Consider the following 11449-nt stretch of genomic DNA (forward strand, 5'->3'; position numbering starts at 1 on the left):
GCTCTAATCACGGCCCCAGCAGAGGGAGGAGGTGGCCCGAGGGTTGGGGAGGCAGGGCAGGGCAGCGAGACCCGAACTCCTGGTGGCAGGCCGCGCCGGGACCGAGAAGGGGGCTCTGGTGGCCCGGCCCGCGGGCGCCCGGCTGCGAGGCGGACTCGCGGACGGACGGAGAGCGCCTGCCTGGGCCGCCTCCGGGGTTGGGGGTCCGCCGAGCCGGGGGCGGCGTTCCGGGCCCGCCTGCCAGCCCCCCACCCGCCGGGCTCCGTGCCCCCCGGCGCGTCCGGCCGCGGGGAGGGGGGGGAGTGCGGACCCGCACCCGGCCGCGCCCACACGCCCGCCCGGGCCGCCGCCGCCGTTGCTATGCGTTGCTGTGAAACGCCTGTCAATAAACCCTGTTTGGACAGTGGAGCAAGAGCACAAGGGTTGTTTGCTTAGTGGTTAGAGGTTCAAAAGTCAGCATTGTCCCGCTGCAAGCGATTACAAGTCCAGCCCCCTTGCACTGACGCCCGCCGCTGGCCCGCGCCGGGCACCTCCAGGGCGAGCAGGGGCGCTCGGCTGCTCGCCAGTCCCCCGGCTCGGGGAGGGGGCGGGCGAGGGGGGCCCCGCTGGCAAGCGAGGCCACCGCGCTGGCGACGCCGAGACTCGCCGCCGGAGCAAACCCGAGGCGAAGGTGGGCCGTGCCGCCCGAGGAGGCGTCGGGAGGTCGGCGCTGGGACGCCCTGCTGTATCCTTGATGGGATGACCTCGCGGCTCCCGGGGCCTCCGGCTCTGCAGCCCGGACGACTCCCGCCCCGCTCCCGGCTCCTCCCGGGCCCTCCAGGGCCCTCCCCGCGCTCCGACGCCAGGGGGCGCGCGCGCTCCGGGAAGAAGGCGTCGCAGCCGGTCGCAGCCCGTCGCAGCCCCGCGCCTCCGCCCCGGGAGCCGACCGGAAAAGCACGAGTCCCGGCCCAGCTGCCGGCTTGCTGGGGCCCCGCGGGGAAAGCTCGCGGGGGTCGTGGGCCTCTTGAAATCAAGTTCAGACCAAGGCTCAAGAGGTTCTTGGGTCTGTTGAGTGTTTTTGTTTATTTATTCATGACAGGCAGAGACACAGGCAGAGGGAGAAGCAGGCTCCATGCCGGGAGCCCGACGTGGGACTCGATCCGGGGACCCCGGGACCACGCCCTGGGCTGAAGGCGGCGCTAAACCGCTGAGCCACCCAGGGATCCCCTCTGTTGAGTGTTTTAAGAAAAATAAATGGGTCAGGGGAGCTATTCACCATCTTAAAAGGGTCTTCTTGCACGAGCTGTTTTTAAAAAAAATATTACAGTAAAATGGGTACAATATTAATATAGAGAAAGACCGAGAACTTAGGATAAATAAGGGGAAGAATGTAGCCAGATTGTGGAACTTATGTGAAAAAAGGCATATATGGGGACGGTCGACTGGCTAAGTCGGCATAGCGTTCTACTCTTGATTTCAAGGTCATGAGTTCAAGCCCTGTGTTGGGCATGGAGCCTACTTAAAATAAGAAAAAAAAATACAAGAAAAGATTTTTTTAAAAGGCATATATGGAGAGAAGACCGCCCGAGTCTTTTTTTTTTTTGTCTTCTGTGAACAATTCATGTCTTTATCATATTCATCCAATAAAATTAGCAAGATGGGCTGCTGATGAGAGCAATGAAAGTTTCTTTTTTTTTTTAAAGATTTTTATTTATTCATTCATGAGAGACACAGAGAAAGAGAGAGAGAGAGGCAGAAACACAGACAGAGGGAGAAGCAGGCTCCATGCAGGGAGCCCGACGCGGGACTCGATCCTGGATCTCCAGGATCACGCCCTGGGCCGAAGGCAGGCGCCAAACTGCTGAGCCACCCAGGGATCCCGAGCAATGAAAGTTTCAATGAGCTTCACTTCTTTCCCATAATATCTTAAGAGGCCCACATTAGTCAAGAAAACGAATCTTAAATAGAAGTCATAACACATAAACTGCAGTATTCTTGCTGTTGCTATTCACAGCCACTCAGGAAAAATAAGGGAAGGCAACCAGCAGAAATAAAGAAACTTCAGTTACATGGGGTGCCTGGCTAGTTGGATCTGTAGAGCATGCAACTCTTGGTCTCAAGGTGGTTAGTTCAAGCCCCACATTGGGCTTAGGTAAAAAACAAAACAAAACAAAAACCTTAGAAGATTCAAGGGGCATTGTTTGCATTTTGTTTTAGAGACAGGCTGCTATTTAATACTTTAATGACTTTAGGGAGATCCCTACCACTAAAAGGGGAATCAAATATGCTGAAGTAAAGGAATGCAATTTACAACATACACTTAAGATTAATCCCCAATAATGACGGAGAACTGCTGCTTTTGATCATGAACATCTTTGGCAAAGTGTACAAGAATCCTTAAAAGAACCGTTGAACAAGGATAGTTTCTCAAATCACATCTGAGGTTTTTGTAATTCATTCAGTTTTCCTTACTTTGTCAAGTAGCCCCCAGTCTGTTGTCTCTTGATTTCCACTGCTTTGCATCTGCATAGAATCTCAAGTGGCCATGCACTAACATTCCAAACATGAAGATGAGTCACTGATGTGCATAGTTGACTTGCCAAAGATATCCCCAAACACTTCAGTAGCATTTAGGAGACTTAGATTAGTTGAGAATGTGCTTAGGAACTTCCTTATAATGATCAAGACACTTTCAACCCAAAAGGGGCAGAGAGGCAGGTACTCTAACTAGATGGCATTAAAATTTTTCTCCTTTCTTTCTTTCTTTCTTTCTTTCTTTCTTTCTTTCTTTCTTTCTTTCTTTCTTTCTTTCTTTCTTTCTTTCTTGATTCTTATTTATTTATTTGACACAGAGAGAGTGCACACACGCAGGGGGAGGAGTAGAGGGAGAAGCAGGCTCCCTGCTGAGCAGAGAGCCCTGCGTGGGACTCAATCCCAGGACTCTGGGATCATGACCTGAGCGAAGGGAGACACTTAACCGACTGAGTCACCCAGGTGCCCCTGAAAGTTTATTTTGAAGCAATTTCCAGTCTAAAATCTGTACTCTCAGTGTCAAATCTGTACTCTTCTGGGAGCTAACCCAAAAAGCTGCTGTAGATTTAATTAAGGTAAATTCATCCCTTGAAGTCATTTCAAGCATTTTACTCTAGTCCCCATGATTTTCTCTGACATTGAAAATGCAGCAACAGATCTTGTGTTTAACTAAGTTTTGTGCTTTGGAGGATAAGAAACACACTCTAAATAATGTACATTAACTTGTAAATATTTAAAACTAACATTTATTTTATTAAATTACTTTGAGACCATACAAACTTCTAATCTCTAGAATTATTTTTTAAGTTTTATTAACCTCCATACATCTAGTCGTATTTTCCTTTGCCTTTTTCCTTTCATCTCCTCCTCTTTTTCTACAAGAGAATGACTGTAATTTTAGGAAACCAAGCAGGTTTTATTATTGATAACCATGGGATTGGCTTAGTGATACTGGGCCAAAACAATCACGGAATGTCTTATTCACTACAAACCAGAGGGAATATATACTTCTTATATCATCACTTTCTTGAATATTATAAAATAAGATGTAAAACAAAACAAAACTCTCTTATGCCAAATAAAGTAGAATCTTCCAGTTCCAGAGATTATACCAACATTTACCTTGACATTCTTCTTGGAAGAGTCAGTTTGGAAGAATCAATTTAGAGAGGGTGAGGGCAAGCACATAGATGACCTTTTGCCTCCTACATCTCTAGTACTCAAACATTACATTTGTTTCAACAACAGTTTTTCCATATTGGAATTTGTCATTAACCTCGGTGGATAGTGATAATACAATGATAAAGTTACTAGTTGGTTCTCTTTTTTTTCCTGCAGGATCCTGGTGATTCTGTGCTAGGTCTAATCTGTAAACCAGAACACAACCAGTTTTGATCCATGAAGAATTCCCTGAGATTTAGTAATAACCAAATAGTCTCTTCACACATACACATTTATGTAAAAAATAATATTCAGATTGCGTTGGCTTTTTATGCCCAAAATTATATTGGTGAATAGGAGCTCAGGCATTTTCTGCATTTTAATATTTGTGTCTTGATTTCTAGGAAAGGAATTCTTTTCTAATTGTTTATGTGTTATCAGAACTTTCAAGATTGATAGTTCACTATCATAATGCTTTGTATCCTTAGTATGACAATAATAGGTTTCATATAAGTGGCAGTTGATAAATTCCTCTCCAACCTCAGGAAAGCAAACAACGCAGGAGCTAGTCATTGTAGTACAAATATACAATGGCTTGTTAGGTGGCACTTAAAAATAATTTTAATTTATTGGCCATTAGTAGAATAAGTGACAAAGACAAAGTACCTAAACCACACATTGGGAGTTGTTAAAAATGTCCTGGGCAGCCTCTGTCTTTTACTCCTGAAAGACACTTAATGCATTGTTCTTTCACTCTGTGCATCTAATGTATTAAAAACAAAAATCACAACAAAATTGGGCAGAACTAGATTCTATTTTCAGTCCCCACTCCTGTTTTCTAGGCAGAATTATGTGAGTTGCTAAAAACAAATAGGAAGAATGACATAATTAAGCAAGACTCAGAGACTATTGCCCAATAAATAGTAATATAGAAACATGTAGGAGGAATAAAAAGAAAGACTGTGCCTCTCTGGAATCCATGTATGTAAAATAAAAACATCCCCCCTCCCCTCAAACCACTATAATGAAAAGAATGCAAATTTCGGGATCCAGATTCCTCTGATTCTTTTGTTTCTGTTATAATTTTAATCTCATCTACGAATTTGACAGAACCACCTTTATACTTCTGAACTAGTGATATATTGTTAAACACATTAGACACTGATTCAGAATGACTTTCTTTTTTAAAAATTTTTATTTATTTATGATAGTCACAGAGAGAGAGAGAGAGAGGCAGAGACATAGGCAGAGGGAGAAGCAGGCTCCATGCACCGGGAGCCCGACGTGGGATTCGATCCCGGGTCTCGTGTCTCCAGGATCGCGCCCTGGGCCAAAGGCAGGTGCCAAACCACTGTGCCACCCAGGGATCCCCAGAATGACTTTCTTGATCATGATCTTAAGTCCACAGAAAGTCAACAATCAACATTTATTTCTCATTTCTAGGGTTAGAGTCTCGAAATGTACATCCAGTGTTCTGATCACTACTCTTGGGTGGACCCTTGGCCAGAACTGAGAACTAAAAGGTCAAATGACCAAATGAATTAAATGACCAAATGACCGTGCCAACTGAAGCAATTCCGTGAGTAAAGTCATTGATGGACTTGGTATTACTGAATAAAGCTGGGCGCTGCTTTCACAAAACTAAAGTCAGAAGCAACCAGTAAGAAGCAAGCTGTTTCCTTAGCGGAGGACTTTAGTTCATTCCTAGCTCCCACCTCTACCTCAGAGAAACCGTCTGGATTTGAGTCTTTGAATGTATTATTTCATTTTTAAAAAAATATTTTTATTTATTTATTTGACAGAAAGAGAGCACAAGCGGGGGGAGCAAAAGAGGGAGAAGCAGGCTGCCCGCTGAGCAGGGAGCCCGATGCAGGGCTGGATCCCAGATCCCTGGGGTCACGAGCTGAGCCGAAGGCAGATGCTCAACCAACTGAGCCCGCCAGGTGCCGGCCGTTTGAATGTTGGGGAGAGGAAAATGGAAGAAACCTTTGCTGCAGCCCAAACAGAACGGTGGTCCACGACCGACTAGGGGAGGCACCAGCCTGGGGTCCAGGCCTCCGTGCGCGGCCGCGGGGCGCTCGGCACGCACAGCTCTGGCGCCAGCGGCGTCGGCTCCGGCCGCCCCAGGTTCAGGCCCCGCGCCCCCGCCCCCCGCCCCCGTCCCCAGGGCCCGCCCGAGCGCCACGTGCCTCCGCGAGCTCTCAGCGCGCGTCCCGGCGCGGGGGCGGCTCCCGGGTGGGCCGGGGCCAGACCGCCGGCTCGCCCTCGCTGGGTCCCCGCCGCTGCCAGGGGCCCCCCCACCCCCGGCGTGGAGCGCGGCGTGGACGCCGGCCAGGTGACAGCCCGGCGGGAAGCCGGGACGCCCCCGCCGCGGCCTCGCGCGCCCCCTGCGCCTGCGGAAGCCGCGCTTCAAGGCTGCGGCCGCGTAGCCGGCCTTGGGACCGCTTGGGCTCAGCAGTTGCTTTGCGCTTGGGGCTCCCCGCGGGGCGATTCCCCAAAGGCGCGCGGCGCGCGGGCGGGGGCGGGGCGGGAGCCGGGGCCGCGGGTCGGCGTCGGAGCGGGCGGCCGGGGCGGCGGCCAGGCCGGGCCGGAGGGACGGGATTTTGAAAGGGAGGGCGGGCGTGTTGGTGTCTCAGCCCCGCTGCGAGCGTCCCCGCCGCGTCGCGGCCGAGCTGGCGCCAGGTCCCCGGCAGGCGGCGCTGCTGCCCCGGCTGAGCGGGCGCCAGGGCCCGAGACCCGGCCGAGCGGGCGGGGACTGGAGGCCGGCGCGGGAGCGCCCTCCCGCCGCCCCGGGTTCGTGGTCTGGCCTCCCGGCAGGGGGCGCGGGTCCGGGGTCGGCCGCCGCGGTGCGGCCCCGAGCAGCGGGCGCAAACGCACCTTCGCCTTTCCGCCTTTCCCGGCCGCGCTCTGGCACTTTCGCCCCCGGTTTCTTGCCTTCAGCAGCCACCAAAGGTGCGGCCCGCGACCCGGGGAGCGCCCCCCCCCCCCCATCTCCGCAGGGAGAAGGCTCCCTGGTTCGCTCCCCACCAGACTCCAGAGCTTTGCCAGCTTCAAGGATTAGTGGCGGTTTGGGGGCTGTCCCCAGCCCGGGCCCACTTTGGGAAGTGTGGGGGAGGGTGGGGGCGGAATGTCTCTTAATCTCGTCTCACGGCTAAATAATTTACTCGAGGTTTTCGCTCCCTGCCAATTCCTTTCCCTGCACCGCTGCCCTTGACTTCCTGCTTTGTGAAGCCCCGGGGAGAGAAAGGCCGAGTCTTAATGAAAGTTAATATTAATGGTGCTGGAGGCGCCTTTCCTATGCTTCTCCAACACCGCGACTTCCCCCTCCGCGGCCAAGCTCAGCCCCCTCCCTCCCGTGTGGGTTTTACAATTGGAGGTGGGACTGGCCCTTTGGGGGGTATACGCTTCCTACACAGGACCCTGGGGCCACGTCCTTTGCAAACCACATCCTCCTGCAGCTCAAGTGGCAAAGGTCGAGCGTGCACACAGTAGCTGCCCACAGAAGGAGCGCCGGCCCGCCGCGGCGCGGGCTCTAAAGCACGGAGCTTAGAGATAAGCGGGCGGGAGAGTCAGCAGGTTTGACAGGAGAGATACCTGCAGGAGGGAGCGGGCGGAGCAAACTCGGTGGAGGCGGGAGTGGGAGGGTGGGGAGAGGGAAATCTGCTGCTAAGGGGGAAGTGTTCAACACACGCTTAAAACAACAAAACAAAACAAAAAAGGCAACAGAACGATATTGTAAAAAGAATACCTTACCGTGTCAAAGACACCTTTCCAAGGTCAAAGGATTCAGACATGCTGTCTTTCCCATAGCAAAGTCTGCTTTGGTTCAGGCTTTTTATTAATGCAAGCCAAGGGCTTGCAGGAACAGTCCCTTTCAGTAAATTTAAACAATGCAGAAGTAAGAAAAAAGTTAATTTCTCCTTCTTTCAGTCCCATCTGGATTGTTGATGTTAACAGCCAGTCCATGTCATTCTAAGAGCTTTCTGTGCTTACACAAATATATATTACATACCATCTGGTTCTTTTTCCTTCCTTTAAACAAAACAAAGCAAAATAAAGCCATACTTTACTTTGTGAGTTGCTTTTATCACTTAATAATATACCATGGGCTTTTCCCCAGATTATTACACCTAAACCCAATGGATTCTTTTTAGTGATTACCACATTTCATAAATTTAGATATACCAGAATTTTATCCATTTATTCAACAATTTCTTTGAATGTATATTACGTTCCTTGTTCCGGGAAAACAATAGTAAGATCACAGATATATACCTGAAACTAGTGAAACATTGTGTGTCAACTATACTAAATAAAAAAATAACTTGCCAGGAGAGATAGATAACAACATGATATCATAAAAATTTTTTTCAAAGGTTTTGAAAATCCCTTTTCCAAAAAAAAAAAAAAAAACCCCTCTCTTCTTGGACAGCTTATATTCTAGTGGGGAGAGACAGAAAATAACCATATTTATTTAATTACTTATAATTAATTAAATTAATTATTATTTTTAAAGATTTTATTTCTTTATTCATGAGAGACAGAGAGAAGAGAGGCAGAGACAGAAGCAGGCTCCATGCAGGGAGCCAGATGTGGGATTTGATCCTGGCACTTCAGGATCACGCCCTGAGCCAAAGGCAGGCGCTAAACCACTGAGCCACCCAGGGATCCCCTTAATTTAATTATTTAATGACTTCCATACTGAGAGATATTCAAGTTGTCAATGTTTTGCTATTATAAACAGTGAAAAGGTAACAATCTTTTAACATACATGCTTTTATATCTTCGTATTTTTAAAGGCTACATTACTTAAATTGGAAATGCTAAGTCTAAAAACATGCCCATTTTTTACTTTACTAAATATAGTCATTGTTCTCTAAAAAGCTTTGGCAAGTCACACTACCATCATAGGCGCACCCATAAGTGAGTCTCTCTCCATAGCCTCTTCGTATTAGGTTATCTTCTAAGTTTTTGTTAATCTGATTAACAGAAAAATGGCACTGATTTAACTTTACATTCCATGATTCTTAGGCAGGTTGAGTGTATTTTCACGTGTTTATTGGACATTTACTTTTTCTGTGATTTGCCTGAATCTATTTTTTAAAAAACATTTGATTTCTTTATTTGAGAGACAGAGAGCACACAGAGGAAGAGGGTGAGGGACAAGCAGATTCCCCGCTGAACAGGAAGCAGGACTTGAGGATCCCAGGACACCAGACTGTGACCTGAGCCTAAGCACTTAGCCTACTGAGCCACCCAGGTGCCCCTTCTTGCATCTATTTTTTTTATAGTAAGCAGAAAGAAAAGAAATGGAGTACTTCCACATCCCAGGCTTTGTACTTGATTAAAGCTTTAACTTAAATTATTTGATTTAATCTTTGTAACAAATAGCATCTGTCCCTATAAGATAGATTCTAATTTGTGCCAATCTGACATCAAACATCGTGCTATTTAAACCAGTTTTGAGGGATCCCTGGATAGCTTGGTGGTTTAGCACCTGCCTTTGGCCCAGGGCGTGATCCTGGGGTCCTGGGATTGAGTCCCGTGTCGGGCTCTCTGCATGGAGCCTGCTTCTCCTTCTGCCTGTGTCTCTGATGAAAAATAAATAAAATCTTAAAAAAAAATAAACCAGTTTTGAGTCTGATCTCTGAATGTAGCAGATTTTCTAAGTATAAGGGCAAAGTAAGAAACCATGAGGGTGCCTGGATGGTTCAGTCAGTTGAGCTTCTGACCCTTGATCTCAGCTCAGGTCTTGATCTCAGGGTTGTGAGTTCAAACCCTGCATTAGGCTCCACACTGGGTGTGGAGGCTATTAAAAAAAGAAAAGAAATTGTGAAGAAAACAAGGGGTTGTTATCAAAAAACATATTCACCCGGCTGGCTCAGTGGGTGGAGCATGCAGCTGTTGATCTTGGGGTTATGAGTTCAAGCCCCGTGTTGGGTGTAGAGATTACTTAAAAATAAAACGGTAGAGCAGCCTGGGTGGCTCAGCAGTTTGGCACCGTCTTCAGCCCAGGGTGTGATCCTGGAGACCCGGGATTGAGTCCTGCATCGGGCTCCCTGCATGGAGCCCGCTTCTCCCTCTGCCTGTGTCTTTGCCTCTTTCTCTGTGTGTGTGTGTGTGTGTGTCTCTCATGAATAAATAAATAAAACCCTTTTTAAAAAATTTTATTTATTCATTCATGAGACAGAGAGAGAGAGGGAGAGAGGCAGAGACACAGGCAGAGGGAGAAGCAGGCTCCACACAGGGAGCCCGTTGCGGGACTCGATCCCAGGTCTCCAGGATCACACCCCCAGCTGAAGGTGGCGCTAAACCGCTGAGCCACCAGGGCTGCCCAATAAATAAAATCTTCAAAAAAAAAAAAAAAAAAAGAACCGTAAAAACAAACACATCATTTCAAAAATTTAAAAGCAAATAGAAAATGACAAAAAGTACTTGCTACAAAAATGACAAGAGAGTTGTTATCCTTAATATATCAATAATTCAATGCAATATGATAAAAGAAACACTAGATTTCTAAAGCACTATCATCAAATAACACAAAAGTTTAAAAAATCAGGTACCCTAGCCTGGTAAGGGTGTGATGAAACAGGCATCTGCTGTGCTGATTGGCTTCGGGTCCAAGATCTCATAATATAAATCAGGTCCAGGTGGATATTAGGCTCCTTGAGTTAAGGTTCTGCTTGATATGAAAACTTACAAATTAAAGAGACAAATTCTCTTCCACTCCTCCCTCAAATAAACCCAACATACAGTGGCGGGACAGGTATAGGATATTTGCTACAGACACTCCTGTTCTAAAGGGGAGAGAACAGAAACACACAGCAGCCATTGGTTTATATTAATTCTGAAATCCATCTGAGCATGTGTTGCCCATTTATTTTTTTAAATATTTTATTTATTTATTTATTTATTTATTTATTTATTTATGAGAGACACACAGAGAGGGAGAGGCAGAGACACAGGGAGAGAGAGAAGCAGGCTCCATGCAGGGAGCCTGATGTGGGACTCGATCCTGGGACTCCAGGATCATGATTGGGCCAAAGGCAGGGACTAAACCGCTGAGCCACCCCGGGATCCCCTGTTGCCCATTTATTGACTAGGTCTCCATCTTTCTCTCTGGGAGTGACCATTTGGGACTTTTTCCTCTGCCCTGTTGGTCTTTGTTCTTGTTCTCTGAATTATCCTTTCTTTTTTCCTGAAAAGTAGTTAATATTTGCAATATTTTCAGCCTGCTTTCTGCCCAGAAGTTTGGGGAGACAAAGGTCTCATTTCATTTTGTACTATCTCTGTTCCTTTCAACCAAAGGTGATATAATTACTTTGAAATTCTTGTGGAGGGCTCCTGAGTGGCTTAGTGGTTGAGCATCTATCTGCCTTTGGCTGAGGTCATGATCCCGGGGTCCCATAGGGAGCCTGATTCTCCCTCTGCCTGTGTCTCTGCCCCTCTCTGTCTGTCTCTCATGAATAAATAAATAAAATCTTAAAAAAAAAAAAAAGAAATCCTTGTAGATTTCTCATGTCTCAATTTCTAAAACTGTTCCATTAAATTAAATTACTTACAGGTCTCTGAGATAAGTCCTTCTCTACCCCGAGTTCCCATGAAGCTGGTGTTTTTGTTTGTTTGTTTGTTTGAAGATTTTATTTATTTATTCATTCATGAGAATACACAGAGAGGAGAGACAGGCAGAGATACAGGCAGAGGGAGAAGCAGGCTCCATGCAGGGAGCCTGACGTGGGACTCGATCCCCGGTCTCCAGGATCACGCCCTGGGCTGA

This window comes from Canis aureus, chromosome 24 (genome assembly GCF_053574225.1).
Source record: "Canis aureus isolate CA01 chromosome 24, VMU_Caureus_v.1.0, whole genome shotgun sequence".
Lineage (NCBI taxonomy): Eukaryota > Metazoa > Chordata > Mammalia > Carnivora > Canidae > Canis > Canis aureus.